Source organism: Oncorhynchus keta, chromosome 31, assembly GCF_023373465.1.
Source record: "Oncorhynchus keta strain PuntledgeMale-10-30-2019 chromosome 31, Oket_V2, whole genome shotgun sequence".
NCBI classification, from domain to species: domain Eukaryota; kingdom Metazoa; phylum Chordata; class Actinopteri; order Salmoniformes; family Salmonidae; genus Oncorhynchus; species Oncorhynchus keta.
Window position 1 is genome coordinate 24471877 of NC_068451.1, and position 23862 is coordinate 24495738.

The 23862-nt window shown below is 49.3% G+C and overlaps 1 protein-coding gene across 2 annotated transcripts in view; it reads right to left on the minus strand.

The window, feature by feature from the left end:
• Positions 1–10916, minus strand: part of LOC118375003 (glutamate receptor ionotropic, kainate 5-like) — a 205458-nt gene extending 194542 nt beyond the window's left edge. For both annotated transcript variants that reach the window (XM_052490068.1, XM_052490066.1), the window contains exons 1-2: positions 10543–10916; positions 9400–9542 (exon numbers count right to left, since the gene is read on the minus strand). The gene's annotated coding sequence lies outside the window, so the exon portion shown is untranslated. The remainder of the gene's footprint in view (positions 1–9399; positions 9543–10542) is intronic.
• Between the last annotated feature and the right edge of the window lie 12946 nt (positions 10917–23862).

A 23862-nucleotide genomic window follows, 5' to 3' on the forward strand; every position in this document is an offset into this window, starting at 1 on the left:
GAGGGTTTATGACAGGGAAACGCTGTTGCAGTAGTCTAGTGTGAGGGATTATGACAGGGAAACGCTGTTGCAGTAGTCTAGTGTGAGGGTTTATGACAGGGAAACGCTGTTGCAGTAGTCTAGTGTGAGGGTTTATGACAGGGAAACGCTGTTGCAGTAGTCTAGTGTGAGGGTTTATGGCAGGGGAAACGCTGTTGCAGTAGTCTAGTGTGAGGGTTTATGACAGGGGAAACGCTGTTGCAGTAGTCTAGTGTGAGGGATTATGACAGGGGAAACGCTGTTGCAGTAGTCTAGTGTGAGGGTTTATGGCAGGGGAAACGCTGTTGCAGTAGTCTAGTGTGAGGGTTTATGACAGGGGAAACGCTGTTGCAGTAGTCTAGTGTGAGGGTTTATGACAGGGGAAACGCTGTTGCAGTAGTCTAGTGTGAGGGTTTATGACAGGGGAAACGCTGTTGAAGGAGTCTAGTGTGAGGGATTATGACAGGGGAAGCGCTGTTGCAGTAGTCTAGTGTGAGGGATTATGACAGGGGAAACGCTGTTGAAGGAGTCTAGTGTGAGGGATTATGACAGGGGAAACGCTGTTGCAGTAGTCTAGTGTGAGGGATTATGACAGGGGAAACGCTGGTGAAGGAGTCTAGTGTGAGGGATTATGACAGGGGAAACGCTGTTGCAGTAGTCTAGTGTGAGGGATTATGACAGGGGAAACGCTGTTGCAGTAGTCTAGTGTGAGGGTTTATGACAGGGGAAACGCTGTTGCAGTAGTCTAGTGTGAGGGTTTATGGCAGGGGAAACGCTGTTGCAGTAGTCTAGTGTGAGGGTTTATGACAGGGGAAACGCTGTTGCAGTAATCTAGTTTGAGGGTTTATGACAGGGGAAACGCTGTTGCAGTAGTCTAGTGTGAGGGATTATGACAGGGGAAACGCTGTTGCAGTAGTCTAGTGTGAGGGTTTATGACAGGGGAAACGCTGTTGCAGTAGTCTAATGTGAGGGATTATGACAGGGGAAACGCTGTTGAAGGAGTCTAGTGTGAGGGTTTATGACAGGGGAAACGCTGTTGCAGTAGTCTAGTGTGAGGGTTTATGACAGGGGAAACGCTGTTGCAGTAGTCTAGTGTGAGGGATTATGACAGGGGAAACGCTGTTGAAGGAGTCTAGTGTGAGGGATTATGACAGGGGAAACGCTGTTGCAGTAGTCTAGTGTGAGGGTTTATGGCAGGGGAAACGCTGTTGCAGTAGTCTAGTGTGAGGGTTTATGACAGGGGAAACGCTGTTGCAGTAGTCTAGTGTGAGGGTTTATGACAGGGGAAACGCTGTTGCAGTAGTCTAGTGTGAGGGATTATGACAGGGGAAACGCTGTTGCAGTAGTCTAGTGTGAGGGTTTATGACAGGGGAAACGCTGTTGCAGTAGTCTAGTGTGAGGGTTTATGACAGGGAAACGCTGTTGCAGTAGTCTAGTGTGAGGGTTTATGACAGGGAAACGCTGTTGCAGTAGTCTAGTGTGAGGGATTATGACAGGGGAAACGCTGTTGCAGTAGTCTAGTGTGAGGGTTTATGACAGGGGAAATGCTGTTGCAGTAGTCTAGTGTGAGGGTTTATGACAGGGGAAACGCTGTTGCAGTAGTCTAGTGTGAGGGTTTATGACAGGGGAAACGCTGTTGCAGTAGTCTAGTGTGAGGGTTTATGACAGGGGAAACGCTGTTGCAGTAGTCTAGTGTGAGGGATTATGACAGGGGAAACGCTGTTGCAGTAGTCTAGTGTGAGGGTTTATGACAGGGGAAACTCTGTTGCAGTAGTCTAGTGTGAGGGTTTATGACAGGGGAAACGCTGTTGCAGTAGTCTAGTGTGAGGGATTATGACAGGGAAACGCTGTTGCAGTAGTCTAGTGTGAGGGTTTATGACAGGGAAACGCTGTTGCAGTAGTCTAGTGTGAGGGTTTATGACAGGGGAAACGCTGTTGCAGTAGTCTAGTGTGAGGGTTTATGACAGGGGAAACGCTGTTGCAGTAGTCTAGTGTGAGGGTTTATGACAGGGGAAACGCTGTTGCAGTAGTCTAGTGTGAGGGTTTATGACAGGGGAAACGCTGTTGCAGTAGTCTAGTGTGAGGGTTTATGACAGGGGAAACGCTGTTGCAGTAGTCTAGTGTGAGGGTTTATGACAGGGGAAACGCTGTTGCAGTAGTCTAGTGTGAGGGATTATGACAGGGGAAACGCTGTTGCAGTAGTCTAGTGTGAGGGTTTATGACAGGGGAAATGCTGTTGCAGTAGTCTAGTGTGAGGGTTTATGACAGGGGAAACGCTGTTGCAGTAGTCTAGTGTGAGGGTTTATGACAGGGAAACGCTGTCGCAGTAGTCTAGTGTGAGGGTTTATGACAGGGAAACGCTGTCGCAGTAGTCTAGTGTGAGGGATTATGACAGGGAAACGCTGTTGCAGTAGTCTAGTGTGAGGGTTTATGACAGGGAAACGCTGTTGCAGTAGTCTAGTGTGAGGGTTTATGACAGGGAAACGCTGTTGCAGTAGTCTAGTGTGAGGGTTTATGACAGGGAAACGCTGTTGCAGTAGTCTAGTGTGAGGGTTTATGACAGGGGAAACGCTGTTGCAGTAGTCTAGTGTGAGGGTTTATGACAGGGGAAACGCTGTTGCAGTAGTCTAGTGTGAGGGTTTATGACAGGGGAAACGCTGTTGCAGTAGTCTAATGTGAGGGTTTATGACAGGGAAACGCTGTTGCAGTAGTCTAGTGTGAGGGTTTATGACAGGGGAAACGCTGTTGCAGTAGTCTAGTGTGAGGGTTTATGACAGGGGAAACTCTGTTGCAGTAGTCTAGTGTGAGGGTTTATGACAGGGGAAACGCTGTTGCAGTAGTCTAGTGTGAGGGTTTATGACAGGGGAAACTCTGTTGCAGTAGTCTAGTGTGAGGGTTTATGACAGGGGAAACGCTGTTGCAGTAGTCTAGTGTGAGGGATTATGACAGGGGAAACGCTGTTGCAGTAGTCTAGTGTGAGGGTTTATGACAGGGGAAACGCTGTTGCAGTAGTCTAGTGTGAGGGTTTATGACAGGGGAAACGCTGTTGCAGTAGTCTAGTGTGAGGGTTTATGACAGGGGAAACGCTGTTGCAGTAGTCTAGTGTGAGGGGTTATGACAGGGGAAACGCTGTTGCAGTAGTCTAGTGTGAGGGTTTATGACAGGGGAAACGCTGTTGCAGTAGTCTAGTGTGAGGGTTTATGACAGGGGAAACGCTGTTGCAGTAGTCTAGTGTGAGGGTTTATGACAGGGGAAACGCTGTTGCAGTAGTCTAGTGTGAGGGTTTATGACAGGGGAAACGCTGTTGCAGTAGTCTAGTGTGAGGGTTTATGACAGGGGAAACGCTGTTGCAGTAGTCTAGTGTGAGGGTTTATGACAGGGGAAACGCTGTTGCAGTAGTCTAGTGTGAGGGTTTATGACAGGGGAAACGCTGTTGCAGTAGTCTAGTGTGAGGGATTATGACAGGGGAAACGCTGTTGCAGTAGTCTAGTGTGAGGGTTTATGACAGGGGAAACGCTGTTACAGTAGTCTAGTGTGAGGGTTTATGACAGGGGAAACGCTGTTGCAGTAGTCTAGTGTGAGGGTTTATGACAGGGGAAACGCTGTTGCAGTAGTCTGGTGTGAGGGGTTATGACAGGGGAAACGCTGTTGCAGTAGTCTAGTGTGAGGGTTTATGACAGGGGAAACGCTGTTGCAGTAGTCTAGTGTGAGGGTTTATGACAGGGGAAACGCTGTTGCAGTAGTCTAGTGTGAGGGTTTATGACAGGGGAAACGCTGTTGAAGGAGTCTAGTGAGGGTTTATGAGGGTTTATGACAGTGTGGGAATGACGCTGTTGCAGTAGTCTAGTGTGAGGGTTTATGACAGGGAAACGCTGTTGCAGTAGTCTAGTGTGAGGGTTTATGACAGGGAAACGCTGTTGCAGTAGTCTAGTGTGAGGGTTTATGACAGGGGAAACGCTGTTGCAGTAGTCTAGTGTGAGGGTTTATGACAGGGGAAACGCTGTTGCAGTAGTCTAGTGTGAGGGTTTATGACAGGGAAACGCTGTTGAAGGAGTCTAGTGTGAGGGTTTATGACAGAGGAAACGCTGTTGCAGTAGTCTAGTGTGAGGGTTTATGACAGGGAAACGCTGTTGCAGTAGTCTAGTGTGAGGGTTTATGACAGGGGAAACGCTGTTGCAGTAGTCTAGTGTGAGGGTTTATGACAGGGGAAACGCTGTTGCAGTAGTCTAGTGTGAGGGTTTATGACAGGGGAAACGCTGTTGCAGTAGTCTAGTGTGAGGGTTTATGACAGGGGAAACGCTGTTGAAGTAGTCTAGTGTGAGGGTTTATGACAGGGGAAACGCTGTTGCAGTAGTCTAGTGTGAGGGTTTATGACAGGGGAAACGCTGTTACAGTAGTCTAGTGTGAGGGTTTATGACAGGGGAAACGCTGTTGCAGTAGTCTAGTGTGAGGGTTTATGACAGGGGAAACGCTGTTACAGTAGTCTAGTGTGAGGGTTTATGACAGGGGAAACGCTGTTGAAGGAGTCTAGTGTGAGGGTTTATGACAGGGGAAACGCTGTTGCAGTAGTCTAGTGTGAGGGTTTATGACAGGGGAAACGCTGTTACAGTAGTCTAGTGTGAGGGTTTATGACAGGGGAAACGCTGTTGCAGTAGTCTAGTGTGAGGGTTTATGACAGGGGAAACTCTGTTGCAGTAGTCTAGTGTGAGGGTTTATGACAGGGGAAACGCATTTGAAGGAGTCTAGTGTGAGGGTTTATGACAGGGGAAACGCTGTTGAAGGAGTCTAGTGTGAGGGTTTATGACAGGGGAAACGCTGTTGCAGTAGTCTAATGTGAGGGTTTATGACAGGGAAACGCTGTTGAAGTAGTCTAATGTGAGGGTTTATGACAGGGAAACGCTGTTGCAGTAGTCTAGTGTGAGGGTTTATGACAGGGAAACGCTGTTGCAGTAGTCTAGTGTGAGGGTTTATGACAGGGAAACGCTGTTGAAGGAGTCTAGTGTGAGGGTTTATGACAGGGGAAACGCTGTTGCAGTAGTCTAATGTGAGGGTTTATGACAGGGGAAACGCTGTTGAAGTAGTCTAATGTGAGGGTTTATGACAGGGGAAACGCTGTTGAAGTAGTCTAGTGTGAGGGTTTATGACAGGGGAAACGTTGTTGCAGTAGTCTAGTGTGAGGGTTTATGACAGGGGAAACGCTGTTGAAGGAGTCTAGTGTGAGGGTTTATGACAGGGGAAACGCTGTTGAAGGAGTCTAGTGTGAGGGGTTATGACAGGGGAAACGCTGTTGCAGTAGTCTAGTGTGAGGGTTTATGACAGGGGAAACGCTGTTGCAGTAGTCTAGTGTGAGGGTTTATGACAGGGGAAACTCTGTTGCAGTAGTCTAGTGTGAGGGTTTATGACAGGGGAAACGCTGTTGAAGGAGTCTAGTGTGAGGGTTTATGACAGGGGAAACGCTGTTGAAGGAGTCTAGTGTGAGGGTTTATGACAGGGGAAACGCTGTTGCAGTAGTCTAGTGTGAGGGTTTATGACAGGGGAAACGCTGTTGCAGTAGTCTAGTGTGAGGGTTTATGACAGGGGAAACGCTGTTACAGTAGTCTAGTGTGAGGGTTTATGACAGGGGAAACGCTGTTGCAGTAGTCTAGTGTGAGGGTTTATGACAGGGGAAACTCTGTTGCAGTAGTCTAGTGTGAGGGTTTATGACAGGGGAAACGCTGTTGAAGGAGTCTAGTGTGAGGGTTTATGACAGGGGAAACGCTGTTGAAGGAGTCTAGTGTGAGGGTTTATGACAGGGGAAACGCTGTTGCAGTAGTCTAATGTGAGGGTTTATGACAGGGGAAACGCTGTTGAAGTAGTCTAATGTGAGGGTTTATGACAGGGGAAACGCTGTTGCAGTAGTCTAGTGTGAGGGTTTATGACAGGGGAAACGCTGTTGCAGTAGTCTAGTGTGAGGGTTTATGACAGGGGAAACGCTGTTGAAGGAGTCTAGTGTGAGGGTTTATGACAGGGGAAACGCTGTTGCAGTAGTCTAATGTGAGGGTTTATGACAGGGGAAACGCTGTTGAAGTAGTCTAATGTGAGGGTTTATGACAGGGGAAACGCTGTTGAAGTAGTCTAGTGTGAGGGTTTATGACAGGGGAAACGTTGTTGCAGTAGTCTAGTGTGAGGGTTTATGACAGGGGAAACGCTGTTGAAGGAGTCTAGTGTGAGGGTTTATGACAGGGAAACGCTGTTGAAGGAGTCTAGTGTGAGGGGTTATGACAGGGGAAACGCTGTTGCAGTAGTCTAGTGTGAGGGTTTATGACAGGGGAAACGCTGTTGCAGTAGTCTAGTGTGAGGGTTTATGACAGGGGAAACTCTGTTGCAGTAGTCTAGTGTGAGGGTTTATGACAGGGGAAACGCTGTTGAAGGAGTCTAGTGTGAGGGTTTATGACAGGGGAAACGCTGTTGAAGGAGTCTAGTGTGAGGGTTTATGACAGGGGAAACGCTGTTGCAGTAGTCTAGTGTGAGGGTTTATGACAGGGGAAACGCTGTTGCAGTAGTCTAGTGTGAGGGTTTATGACAGGGGAAACGCTGTTGCAGTAGTCTAGTGTGAGGGTTTATGACAGGGGAAACGCTGTTGCAGTAGTCTAGTGTGAGGGTTTATGACAGGGGAAACGCTGTTGCAGTAGTCTAGTGTGAGGGTTTATGACAGGGGAAACGCTGTTGCAGTAGTCTAGTGTGAGGGTTTATGGCAGGGGAAACGCTGTTGCAGTAGTCTAGTGTGAGGGTTTATGACAGGGGAAACGCTGTTGCAGTAGTCTAGTGTGAGGGTTTATGACAGGGGAAACGCTGTTGCAGTAGTCTAGTGTGAGGGTTTATGACAGGGGAAACGCTGTTGCAGTAGTCTAGTGTGAGGGGTTATGACAGGGGAAACGCTGTTGCAGTAGTCTAGTGTGAGGGTTTATGACAGGGGAAACGCTGTTGCAGTAGTCTAGTGTGAGGGTTTATGACAGGGGAAACGCTGTTGCAGTAGTCTAGTGTGAGGGTTTATGGCAGGGGAAACGCTGTTGCAGTAGTCTAGTGTGAGGGTTTATGACAGGGGAAACGCTGTTGCAGTAGTCTAGTGTGAGGGTTTATGACAGGGGAAACGCTGTTGCAGTAGTCTAGTGTGAGGGTTTATGACAGGGGAAACGCTGTTGCAGTAGTCTAGTGTGAGGGTTTATGACAGGGGAAACGCTGTTGCAGTAGTCTAGTGTGAGGGTTTATGGCAGGGGAAACGCTGTTGCAGTAGTCTAGTGTGAGGGTTTATGACAGGGGAAACGCTGTTGCAGTAGTCTAGTGTGAGGGTTTATGACAGGGGAAACGCTGTTGCAGTAGTCTAGTGTGAGGGTTTATGACAGGGGAAACGCTGTTGCAGTAGTCTAGTGTGAGGGGTTATGACAGGGGAAACGCTGTTGCAGTAGTCTAGTGTGAGGGTTTATGACAGGGGAAACGCTGTTGCAGTAGTCTAGTGTGAGGGTTTATGACAGGGGAAACGCTGTTGCAGTAGTCTAGTGTGAGGGTTTATGGCAGGGGAAACGCTGTTGCAGTAGTCTAGTGTGAGGGTTTATGACAGGGGAAACGCTGTTGCAGTAGTCTAGTGTGAGGGTTTATGACAGGGGAAACGCTGTTGCAGTAGTCTAGTGTGAGGGTTTATGACAGGGGAAACGCTGTTGCAGTAGTCTAGTGTGAGGGTTTATGACAGGGGAAACGCTGTTGCAGTAGTCTAGTGTGAGGGTTTATGACAGGGGAAACGCTGTTGCAGTAGTCTAGTGTGAGGGTTTATGACAGGGGAAACGCTGTTGCAGTAGTCTAGTGTGAGGGGTTATGACAGGGGAAAGGCTGTTGCAGTGTTATGTTTAATAAATGTATTATATAGTGTGTGTGTGGCGGGCTTACAATGATGGCAAAAAACATCATTTGAGAGTGCGCTGACCCTGGTGCTAGAGGGGGTACGCAGCTAGAGGTTGAATGTTTGAAGGGGTTCGGGACTATAAAAAGATTGGGAACCACTGATCTAGTATAAAGTGTTGTACCAGTTTAAGTGGTCTATGGTAGAGGTACATTTGTGAAATGCTATAAAGGCTAAATGTACCTTTTCTAAAAGCATGCTTTTGTACCTGTGGACTATATGTAAGAAAGGTACTATCTGAGGTATGAACTGGGATACAATTACATCCCTATAAGTGAAGTTACAAAGGTCCTACCTTACAGGGTACCACAACAGTAACAAATCTTATCCTGTTTCTAAGAGTGTATTCTATTCTATGTACCCTGCAACACTGGACATGTAACAGTTATATCAGTACAGCTTGTATGAAACATCTCTGTCTCTTCCCAGTACTATAACCCTTATCTAACATATGTCAGCTGTTAAAGAGGCCGAACTGACACCTCCTCTCTGCATGCAGCCACAGGGGAGAGACGGTCCATTTGAGGTGAAACATTACAGTCCACTCAGTGTATCAGTTCCAATCAATACTAAATGTGTGGATGTTCCCGCGCTGACAGCCCAGTACCCACAGGAGCATGTAGTGTGCTAGGCTGTTGGCTGTGCTCATGGTGGTGGGTTGGAGGTGTAAGAAGAGGAGAGGACGGCTGTGTTGTTGGCTAATTTCTCACCAAATTGTTTGACACAAACACCATAGAACACACAGCCTGCCCTCTCTGGCATCACACACGCATGCACGCGCACACCAACAGACTGGCGTAGAATGGTCATCGTGGAAAAACGCAGACTATGTCCACAGCTTTTACAGTTACTGTACTGGCTGTGTCAATATAGAGACTGCCTTGTCTTCTCTGAGTGTCAATTCAAACAGAATGTGGAGAGTGTGGAGAGACAGAGAGATGGAGAAGAAGGGGGGGGGCAAGGAGGGGGGGAAGAGGCAAGGAGGGAGGGAGAGGGCGGGACAGAGAGGAGAGCACCACATGGAATTGAGCCATTAGATTTGATAAAAATCCATCACACTAGAAGCTTGTTTATGTCTGCATGGAGCAGGTGAGGAGGATGGATGGATGACGAAAAGAGGACGGAAAGAAGGAGTGATGGAGGGAGACATTGCAGAGCTTTAGGGGAAAACAGGTAGAAATATGCTGAAATGGAAGCAAGGAAATTGAGGGGAAACTCATCAGGGATGCATATGGTGTAGCTAAATGACAAACGAGAGAAAGGGGAGAGAGATAACAAGATAGAGAGCAAGAAAGAAAGAAAGAAAGAGAGAGAGAGAGAGAGAGAGAGAGAGAGAGAGAGAGAGGTTGAAAAAAGAAAATAGAGAAAATGGCTAGAGAGAGAGAAAGAGAAAAAGAGGGAGAGAAAGATAGAGAGCGAAAGGATGAAGATGAGGAATAGACACTCACCTATTCCAGTGGCCTCTCCACAGGCGAGCACAATCCCGTCTCTGTGATGCCATCCTGGGTAGGAGCAGAGAGAGATCCTGGAGCTCCCTCCTCAGAATACCAATAGGGTAGCTATTATCAGCTCACAGACACACACACTGGCACTGAAGAGGAAAACGCCAGACACACACACACACGCACACACACACACACACACACACACACACACACACACACACACACACACACACACACACACACACACACACACACACACACACACACACACACACACACACACACACACACACACACACACACATACACATACAGACAGAAAGACAGACAGAGAGTCAGTCTGAAGCCAACACTTTAATATCAACTCTCACACTCTTATCTAATTTCTGGCTTTTCTTTGTCTCTCTCTTTCCATGATCCCCTTTCTCTTGCTCTCTATCTCTGCCTCTCTTGCTCTCTATCTCTGCCTCTCTTGCTCTCTATCTCTGCCTCTCTTGCTCTCTATCTCTGCCTCTCTTGCTCTCTAGCTCTGCCTCTCTTGTTCTCTATCTCTGACTCTCTTGCTCTCTATATCTGCCTCTCTTGCTCTCTATCAATTCAATTCAATTCAATTCAATTCAAGGGCTTTATTGGCATGGGAAACATGTGTTAACATTGCCAAAGCAAGTGAGGTAGACAACATACAAAGTGAATATATAAAGTGAAAAACAACAAAAATTAACAGTAAACATTACACATACAACAGTTTCAAAACAGTAAAGACATTACAAATGTCATAATATATATATATATATATACATATATATATATATACACACACACATATATATATATATATATATATATATATATATACACACATATATATATATACATATATATATATATACATATACATACACAATGTACAAATAATTAAAGCCTCTCTTGCTCTCTATGAAAATAATTTCAGCATTAGACAAGCCTGAAAAAAATATCAAAATATACTGCGACACTCACACACATGCATAGCTTGCACACACACACACACACACACACACACACACACACACACACACACACACACACACACACACACACACACACACACACACACACACACACACACACACACACACACACACACACACACACACACACACTCACCGTGTATACCATTTACACAATCCCAATGTAACGCAGCAGTCCCAATGACGATGCCGGCCATATGTTGCAGTCTGTTCCGGGTAGAATGGTGTTAAACAGGAATGAGCACCCCGTTATCATCCGTTCCCCCTCTCTCTGGATTCCTCTCCTCCGTCTGATGCCCAGATAAGAGGATGAAAGACCAGACTCACTTCTCTTTTCTCTCCGTAGTGTCTGTTCTCTTATTCTCCTTAATTCATTGGTTAGTTCAAGGTTTTCTTTATCCCTGCTACCAGTGGACTTTGCTGTGATTCCATGATACTCGACTGTAAACAGCATTTACTAACTCACCCTCTCTCTCTCTCTCTCTCTCGCTTTTTCCTTGCTCAATAGTATCCCCGTACCTTCTCAGCTCTCTCTCCAATCCAATCAGCACTGCCTCCCTACTCATGTCCCTCCCTCTGTCCCTCGCTCTGCTACCTCCTACTCTGTTGCCTCCCCCCTCCTTCTTATCACCCACTCCCTCTCTGTCTCTCTCTCGGGTTTTCTAAAATACAAATATCAACTGCCCCTGTCTCTATCAGTCTTGGAGATAAGCATTTGAAAAAAAAGGAAAGAGAAAATCAACATGTGAACACACACACACATGCACACATACATACATACACACATACATACATACATACATACATACATACATACATACATACATACACACATGCACACATACACACATACATACACACATGCACACATACATACACACACACACACACACACACATACATACATACACAGAGAGAGGACAGTAATCATACGGATGTCCTCCTTCCCCAGCTGGAGTGAATGACCCTGACAGGACTTGACATGGTGACATGCTCAGGGTGACAAACAAAATCACACACTTCATACACACCCAGACCTACACACAAACAAGCGTATGTGCGCAAACACACACACACACACACACACACACACACACACACACACACACACACACACACACACACACGCACACGCACACCAGACTCTGCTACATGCCCAAGGAAACAAACACAATCACAGGACTTCAGAGTAAAACTCAGAGTAAACACACAAGCACAGATAGCTTACATCTCAACAAACACAGATGAAGATACACACACGGTTGAACACACACATACATGTATCCCCCACCCGATACACAGAACAGAGCAGCTCGCCTGTGGCAGCATCCTGATACTTCAGAGGGGAAGGGGGGAACTCCTCATCACTATTTATGTATAACTTCCAGACAGACACTCCCAGCAGACAGACAGACACATGAGGAATACTCCACAACATGACAGCCACACTCCCACCAGACAGACAGACACATGAGGAATACTCCACAACATGACAGCCACACTCCCACCAGACAGACAGACACATGAGGAATACTCCACAACATGACAGCCACACTCCCACCAGACAGACAGACACATGAGGAATACTCCACAACATGACAGCCACACTCCCACCAGACAGACACATGAGGAATACTCCACAACATGACAGCCACACTCCCACCAGACAGACAGACACATGAGGAATACTCCACAACATGACAGCCACACTCCCACCAGACAGTCACATGAGGAATACTCCACAACATGACGGCCACACTCCCACCAGACACAGTCACATGAGGAATACTCCACAACATGACAGCCACACTCCCACGAGACAGTCACATGAGGAATACTCCACAACATGACAGCCACACTCCCACCAGACAGACAGACACATGAGGAATACTCCACAACATGACAGCCACACTCCCACCAGACAGACAGACACATGAGGAATACTCCACAACATGACAGCCACACTCCCACCAGACAGACACATGAGGAATACTCCACAACATGACAGCCACACTCCCACCAGACAGACAGACACATGAGGAATACTCCACAACATGACAGCCACACTCCCACCAGACAGTCACATGAGGAATACTCCACAACATGACGGCCACACTCCCACCAGACACAGTCACATGAGGAATACTCCACAACATGACAGCCACACTCCCACGAGACAGTCATATGAGGAATACTCCACAACATGACAGCCACACTCCCACCAGACAGACAGTCACATGAGGAATACTCCACAACATGACAGCCACACTCCCACCAGACAGACAGTCACATGAGGAATACTCCACAACATGACAGCCACACTCCCACCAGACAGACAGTCACATGAGGAATACTCCACAACATGACAGCCACACTCCCACCAGACAATTACATGAGGAATACTCCACAACATGACAGCCACACTCCCACCAGACAGTCACATGAGGAATACTCCACAACATGACAGCCACACTCCCACCAGACAGTCACATGAGAAATACTCCACAACATGACAGCCACACTCCCACCAGACAGACAGTCACATGAGGAATACTCCACAACATGACAGCCACACTCCCACCAGACAGACAGACACATGAGGAATACTCCACAACATGACAGCCACACTCCCACCAGACAGACAGACACATGAGGAATACTCCACAACATGACAGCCACACTCCCACCAGACAGACAGACACATGAGGAATACTCCACAACATGACAGCCACACTCCCACCAGACAGACACATGAGGAATACTCCACAACATGACAGCCACACTCCCACCAGACAGACAGACACATGAGGAATACTCCACAACATGACAGCCACACTCCCACCAGACAGTCACATGAGGAATACTCCACAACATGACGGCCACACTCCCACCAGACACAGTCACATGAGGAATACTCCACAACATGACAGCCACACTCCCACGAGACAGTCACATGAGGAATACTCCACAACATGACAGCCACACTCCCACCAGACAGACAGACACATGAGGAATACTCCACAACATGACAGCCACACTCCCACCAGACAGACAGACACATGAGGAATACTCCACAACATGACAGCCACACTCCCACCAGACAGACACATGAGGAATACTCCACAACATGACAGCCACACTCCCACCAGACAGACAGACACATGAGGAATACTCCACAACATGACAGCCACACTCCCACCAGACAGTCACATGAGGAATACTCCACAACATGACGGCCACACTCCCACCAGACACAGTCACATGAGGAATACTCCACAACATGACAGCCACACTCCCACGAGACAGTCACATGAGGAATACTCCACAACATGACAGCCACACTCCCACCAGACAGACAGTCACATGAGGAATACTCCACAACATGACAGCCACACTCCCACCAGACAGACAGTCACATGAGGAATACTCCACAACATGACAGCCACACTCCCACCAGACAGACAGTCACATGAGGAATACTCCACAACATGACAGCCACACTCCCACCAGACAATCACATGAGGAATACTCCACAACATGACAGCCACACTCCCACCAGACAGTCACATGAGGAATACTCCACAACATGACAGCCACACTCCCACCAGACAGTCACATGAGAAATACTCCACAACATGACAGCCACACTCCCACCAGACAGACAGTCACATGAGGAATACTCCACAACATGACAGCCACACTCCCACCAGACAGTCACATGAGGAATACTCCACAACATGACGGCCACACTCCCACCAGACACAGTCACATGAGGAATACTCCACAACATGACAGCCACACTCCCACCAGACAGTCACATGAGGAATACTCCACAACATGACGGCCACTCTCCCACCAGACACAGTCACATGAGGAATACTCCACAACATGACGGCCAGACTCCCACCCGACAGACAGTCACATGAGGAATACTCCACAACATGACAGCCACACTCCCACCAGACACAGTCACATGAGGAATACTCCACAACATGACGGCCACTCTCCCACCAGACACAGTCACATGAGGAATACTCCACAACATGACGGCCACACTCCCACCAGACACAGTCACATGAGGAATACTCCACAACATGACGGCCACTCTCCCACCAGACACAGTCACATGAGGAATACTCCACAACATGACAGCCACTCTCCCACCAGACACAGTCACATGAGGAATAGTCCACAACATGACGGCCACACTCCCACCAGACAGTCACATGAGGAATACTCCACAACATGACGGCCACTCTCCCACCAGACACAGTCACATGAGGAATACTCCACAACATGACGGCCACTCTCCCACCAGACACAGTCACATGAGGAATACTCCACAACATGACGGCCACACTCCCACCAGACAGTCACATGAGGAATACTCCACAACATGACGGCCACTCTCCTACCAGACAGTCACATGAGGAATACTCCACAACATGACGGCCACTCTCCCACCAGACACAGTCACATGAGGAATACTCCACAACATGACGGCCACTCTCCCACCAGACACAGTCACATGAGGAATACTCCACAACATGACAGCCACTCTCCCACCAGACACAGTCACATGAGGAATACTCCACAACATGACAGCCACTCTCCCACCAGACAGTCACATGAGGAATAGTCCACAACATGACGGCCACTCTCCCACCAGACAGTCACATGAGGAATAGTCCACAACATGACGGCCACTCTCCCACCAGACACAGTCACATGAGGAATACTCCACAACATGACAGCCACACTCCCACCAGACAGACAGTCACATGAGGAATACTCCACAACATGACGGCCACTCTCCCACCAGACACATGCACATGAGGAATACTCCACAACATGACAGCCACACTCCCACCAGACAGACAGTCACATGAGGAATACTCCACAACATGACGGCCACTCTCCCACCAGACACAGTCACATGAGGAATACTCCACAACATGACGGCCACACTCCCACCAGACACAGTCACATGAGGAATACTCCACAACATGACAGCCACTCTCCCACCAGACACATGCACATGAGGAATACTCCACAACATGACAGCCACACTCCCACCAGACAGACAGACACATGAGGAATACTCCACAACATGACGGCCACTCTCCCACCAGACACAGTCACATGAGGAATACTCCACAACATGACGGCCACACTCCCACCAGACACAGTCACATGAGGAATACTCCACAACATGACGGCCACACTCCCACCAGACACAGTCACATGAGGAATACTCCACAACATGACGGCCACACTCCCACCAGACAGACAGACACATGAGGAATACTCCACAACATGACAGCCACTCTCCCACCAGACAGACAGTCACATGAGGAATAGTCCACAACATGACGGCCACTCTCCCACCAGACAGACAGTCACATGAGGAATACTCCACAACATGACGGCCACTCTCCCACCAGACACAGTCACATGAGGAATACTCCACAACATGACAGCCACACTCCCACCAGACAGACACATGAGGAATACTCCACAACATGACAGCCACACTCCCACCAGACAGACAGACACATGAGGAATACTCCACAACATGACAGCCACACTCCCACCAGACAGACCGACACATGAGGAATACTCCACAACATGACAGCCACACTCCCACCAGACAGACAGACACATGAGGAATACTCCACAACATGACAGCCACACTCCCACCAGACAGACACATGAGGAATACTCCACAACATGACAGCCACACTCCCACCAGACACAGTCACATGAGGAATACTCCACAACATGACGGCCACTCTCCCACCAGACACAGTCACATGAGGAATACTCCACAACATGACAGCCACTCTCCCACCAGACACAGTCACATGAGGAATACTCCACAACATGACGGCCACACTCCCACCAGACACAGTCACATGAGGAATACTCCACAACATGACAGCCACACTCCCACCAGACAATCACATGAGGAATACTCCACAACATGACAGCCACACTCCCACCAGACAGTCACATGAGGAATACTCCACAACATGACAGCCACACTCCCACCAGACAGTCACATGAGAAATACTCCACAACATGACAGCCACACTCCCACCAGACAGACAGTCACATGAGGAATACTCCACAACATGACAGCCACACTCCCACCAGACAGACAGACACATGAGGAATACTCCACAACATGACAGCCACACTCCCACCAGACAGACAGACACATGAGGAATACTCCACAACATGACAGCCACACTCCCACCAGACAGACAGACACATGAGGAATACTCCACAACATGACAGCCACACTCCCACCAGACAGACACATGAGGAATACTCCACAACATGACAGCCACACTCCCACCAGACAGACAGACACATGAGGAATACTCCACAACATGACAGCCACACTCCCACCAGACAGTCACATGAGGAATACTCCACAACATGACGGCCACACTCCCACCAGACACAGTCACATGAGGAATACTCCACAACATGACAGCCACACTCCCACGAGACAGTCACATGAGGAATACTCCACAACATGACAGCCACACTCCCACCAGACAGACAGACACATGAGGAATACTCCACAACATGACAGCCACACTCCCACCAGACAGACAGACACATGAGGAATACTCCACAACATGACAGCCACACTCCCACCAGACAGACACATGAGGAATACTCCACAACATGACAGCCACACTCCCACCAGACAGACAGACACATGAGGAATACTCCACAACATGACAGCCACACTCCCACCAGACAGTCACATGAGGAATACTCCACAACATGACGGCCACACTCCCACCAGACACAGTCACATGAGGAATACTCCACAACATGACAGCCACACTCCCACGAGACAGTCACATGAGGAATACTCCACAACATGACAGCCACACTCCCACCAGACAGACAGTCACATGAGGAATACTCCACAACATGACGGCCACACTCCCACCAGACACAGTCACATGAGGAATACTCCACAACATGACAGCCACACTCCCACGAGACAGTCACATGAGGAATACTCCACAACATGACAGCCACACTCCCACCAGACAGACAGTCACATGAGGAATACTCCACAACATGACAGCCACACTCCCACCAGACAGACAGTCACATGAGGAATACTCCACAACATGACAGCCACACTCCCACCAGACAGACAGTCACATGAGGAATACTCCACAACATGACAGCCACACTCCCACCAGACAATCACATGAGGAATACTCCACAACATGACAGCCACACTCCCACCAGACAGTCACATGAGGAATACTCCACAACATGACAGCCACACTCCCACCAGACAGTCACATGAGAAATACTCCACAACATGACAGCCACACTCCCACCAGACAGACAGTCACATGAGGAATACTCCACAACATGACAGCCACACTCCCACCAGACAGTCACATGAGGAATACTCCACAACATGACGGCCACACTCCCACCAGACACAGTCACATGAGGAATACTCCACAACATGACAGCCACACTCCCACCAGACAGTCACATGAGGAATACTCCACAACATGACGGCCACTCTCCCACCAGACACAGTCACATGAGGAATACTCCACAACATGACGGCCAGACTCCCACCCGACAGACAGTCACATGAGGAATACTCCACAACATGACAGCCACACTCCCACCAGACACAGTCACATGAGGAATACTCCACAACATGACGGCCACTCTCCCACCAGACACAGTCACATGAGGAATACTCCACAACATGACGGCCACACTCCCACCAGACACAGTCACATGAGGAATACTCCACAACATGACGGCCACTCTCCCACCAGACACAGTCACATGAGGAATACTCCACAACATGACAGCCACTCTCCCACCAGACACAGTCACATGAGGAATAGTCCACAACATGACGGCCACACTCCCACCAGACAGTCACATGAGGAATACTCCACAACATGACGGCCACTCTCCCACCAGACACAGTCACATGAGGAATACTCCACAACATGACGGCCACTCTCCCACCAGACACAGTCACATGAGGAATACTCCACAACATGACGGCCACACTCCCACCAGACAGTCACATGAGGAATACTCCACAACATGACGGCCACTCTCCTACCAGACAGTCACATGAGGAATACTCCACAACATGACGGCCACTCTCCCACCAGACACAGTCACATGAGGAATACTCCACAACATGACGGCCACTCTCCCACCAGACACAGTCACATGAGGAATACTCCACAACATGACAGCCACTCTCCCACCAGACACAGTCACATGAGGAATACTCCACAACATGACAGCCACTCTCCCACCAGACAGTCACATGAGGAATAGTCCACAACATGACGGCCACTCTCCCACCAGACAGTCACATGAGGAATAGTCCACAACATGACGGCCACTCTCCCACCAGACACAGTCACATGAGGAATACTCCACAACATGACAGCCACACTCCCACCAGACAGACAGTCACATGAGGAATACTCCACAACATGACGGCCACTCTCCCACCAGACACATGCACATGAGGAATACTCCACAACATGACAGCCACACTCCCACCAGACAGACAGTCACATGAGGAATACTCCACAACATGACGGCCACTCTCCCACCAGACACAGTCACATGAGGAATACTCCACAACATGACGGCCACACTCCCACCAGACACAGTCACATGAGGAATACTCCACAACATGACAGCCACTCTCCCACCAGACACATGCACATGAGGAATACTCCACAACATGACAGCCACACTCCCACCAGACAGACAGACACATGAGGAATACTCCACAACATGACGGCCACTCTCCCACCAGACACAGTCACATGAGGAATACTCCACAACATGACGGCCACACTCCCACCAGACACAGTCACATGAGGAATACTCCACAACATGACGGCCACACTCCCACCAGACACAGTCACACAAGGAATACTCCACAACATGACGGCCACACTCCCACCAGACAGACAGACACATGAGGAATACTCCACAACATGACAGCCACTCTCCCACCAGACAGACAGTCACATGAGGAATACTCCACAACATGACGGCCACTCTCCCACCAGACAGACAGTCACATGAGGAATACTCCACAACATGACGGCCACTCTCCCACCAGACACAGTCACATGAGGAATACTCCACAACATGACAGCCACACTCCCACCAGACAGACACATGAGGAATACTCCACAACATGACAGCCACACTCCCACCAGACAGACAGACACATGAGGAATACTCCACAACATGACAGCCACACTCCCACCAGACAGACCGACACATGAGGAATACTCCACAACATGACAGCCACACTCCCACCAGACAGACAGACACATGAGGAATACTCCACAACATGACAGCCACACTCCCACCAGACAGACACATGAGGAATACTCCACAACATGACAGCCACACTCCCACCAGACACAGTCACATGAGGAATACTCCACAACATGACGGCCACTCTCCCACCAGACACAGTCACATGAGGAATACTCCACAACATGACAGCCACTCTCCCACCAGACACAGTCACATGAGGAATACTCCACAACATGACGGCCACACTCCCACCAGACACAGTCACATGAGGAATACTCCACAACATGACAGCCACTCTCCCACCAGACACAGTCACATGAGGAATACTCCACAACATGACGGCCACTCTCCCACCAGACACAGTCACATGAGGAATACTCCACAACATGACAGCCACTCTCCCACCAGACACAGTCACATGAGGAATAGTCCACAACATGACGGCCACACTCCCACCAGACAGTCACATGAGGAATACTCCACAACATGACGGCCACTCTCCCACCAGACACAGTCACATGAGGAATACTCCACAACATGACGGCCACTCTCCCACCAGACACAGTCAAATGAGGAATACTCCACAACATGACGGCCACACTCCCACCAGACAGTCACATGAGGAATACTCCACAACATGACGGCCACTCTCCCACCAGACACAGTCACATGAGGAATACTCCACAACATGACGGCCACTCTCCCACCAGACACAGTCACATGAGGAATACTCCACAACATGACAGCCACTCTCCCACCAGACAGACACATGAGGAATACTCCACAACATGACAGCCACACTCCCACCAGACAGACAGACACATGAGGAATACTCCACAACATGACAGCCACACTCCCACCAGACAGACCGACACATGAGGAATACTCCACAACATGACAGCCACACTCCCACCAGACAGACAGACACATGAGGAATACTCCACAACATGACAGCCACACTCCCACCAGACAGACACATGAGGAATACTCCACAACATGACAGCCACACTCCCACCAGACACAGTCACATGAGGAATACTCCACAACATGACGGCCACTCTCCCACCAGACACAGTCACATGAGGAATACTCCACAACATGACAGCCACTCTCCCACCAGACACAGTCACATGAGGAATACTCCACAACATGACGGCCACACTCCCACCAGACACAGTCACATGAGGAATACTCCACAACATGACAGCCACTCTCCCACCAGACACAGTCACATGAGGAATACTCCACAACATGACGGCCACTCTCCCACCAGACACAGTCACATGAGGAATACTCCACAACATGACAGCCACTCTCCCACCAGACACAGTCACATGAGGAATAGTCCACAACATGACGGCCACACTCCCACCAGACAGTCACATGAGGAATACTCCACAACATGACGGCCACTCTCCCACCAGACACAGTCACATGAGGAATACTCCACAACATGACGGCCACTCTCCCACCAGACACAGTCACATGAGGAATACTCCACAACATGACGGCCACACTCCCACCAGACAGTCACATGAGGAATACTCCACAACATGACGGCCACTCTCCCACCAGACACAGTCACATGAGGAATACTCCACAACATGACGGCCACTCTCCCACCAGACACAGTCACATGAGGAATACTCCACAACATGACAGCCACTCTCCCACCAGACACAGTCACATGAGGAATACTCCACAACATGACAGCCACTCTCCCACCAGACAGTCACATGAGGAATAGTCCACAACATGACGGCCACTCTCCCACCAGACAGTCACATGAGGAATAGTCCACAACATGACGGCCACTCTCCCACCAGACACAGTCACATGAGGAATACTCCACAACATGACAGCCACACTCCCACCAGACAGACAGTCACATGAGGAATACTCCACAACATGACGGCCACTCTCCCACCAGACACATGCACATGAGGAATACTCCACAACATGACAGCCACACTCCCACCAGACAGACAGTCACATGAGGAATACTCCACAACATGACGGCCACTCTCCCACCAGACACAGTCACATGAGGAATACTCCACAACATGACGGCCACACTCCCACCAGACACAGTCACATGAGGAATACTCCACAACATGACAGCCACTCTCCCACCAGACACATGCACATGAGGAATACTCCACAACATGACAGCCACACTCCCACCAGACAGACAGACACATGAGGAATACTCCACAACATGACGGCCACTCTCCCACCAGACACAGTCACATGAGGAATACTCCACAACATGACGGCCACACTCCCACCAGACACAGTCACATGAGGAATACTCCACAACATGACAGCCACTCTCCCACCAGACACAGTCACATGAGGAATACTCCACAACATGACGGCCACTCTCCCACCAGACACAGTCACATGAGGAATACTCCACAACATGACAGCCACTCTCCCACCAGACACAGTCACATGAGGAATAGTCCACAACATGACGGCCACACTCCCACCAGACAGTCACATGAGGAATACTCCACAACATGACGGCCACTCTCCCACCAGACACAGTCACATGAGGAATACTCCACAACATGACGGCCACTCTCCCACCAGACACAGTCACATGAGGAATACTCCACAACATGACGGCCACACTCCCACCAGACAGTCACATGAGGAATACTCCACAACATGACGGCCACTCTCCCACCAGACACAGTCACATGAGGAATACTCCACAACATGACGGCCACTCTCCCACCAGACACAGTCACATGAGGAATACTCCACAACATGACAGCCACTCTCCCACCAGACACAGTCACATGAGGAATACTCCACAACATGACAGCCACTCTCCCACCAGACAGTCACATGAGGAATAGTCCACAACATGACGGCCACTCTCCCACCAGACAGTCACATGAGGAATAGTCCACAACATGACGGCCACTCTCCCACCAGACACAGTCACATGAGGAATACTCCACAACATGACAGCCACACTCCCACCAGACAGACAGTCACATGAGGAATACTCCACAACATGACGGCCACTCTCCCACCAGACACATGCACATGAGGAATACTCCACAACATGACAGCCACACTCCCACCAGACAGACAGTCACATGAGGAATACTCCACAACATGACGGCCACTCTCCCACCAGACACAGTCACATGAGGAATACTCCACAACATGACGGCCACACTCCCACCAGACACAGTCACATGAGGAATACTCCACAACATGACAGCCACTCTCCCACCAGACACATGCACATGAGGAATACTCCACAACATGACAGCCACACTCCCACCAGACAGACAGACACATGAGGAATACTCCACAACATGACGGCCACTCTCCCACCAGACACAGTCACATGAGGAATACTCCACAACATGACGGCCACACTCCCACCAGACACAGTCACATGAGGAATACTCCACAACATGACGGCCACACTCCCACCAGACACAGTCACATGAGGAATACTCCACAACATGACGGCCACACTCCCACCAGACAGACAGACACATGAGGAATACTCCACAACATGACAGCCACTCTCCCACCAGACAGACAGTCACATGAGGAATAGTCCACAACATGACGGCCACTCTCCCACCAGACAGACAGTCACATGAGGAATACTCCACAACATGACGGCCACTCTCCCACCAGACACAGTCACATGAGGAATACTCCACAACATGACAGCCACACTCCCACCAGACAGACACATGAGGAATACTCCACAACATGACAGCCACACTCCCACCAGACAGACAGACACATGAGGAATACTCCACAACATGACAGCCACACTCCCACCAGACAGACCGACACATGAGGAATACTCCACAACATGACAGCCACACTCCCACCAGACAGACAGACACATGAGGAATACTCCACAACATGACAGCCACACTCCCACCAGACAGACACATGAGGAATACTCCACAACATGACAGCCACACTCCCACCAGACAGACAGACACATGAGGAATACTCCACAACATGACAGCCACACTCCCACCAGACAGTCACATGAGGAATACTCCACAACATGACGGCCACACTCCCACCA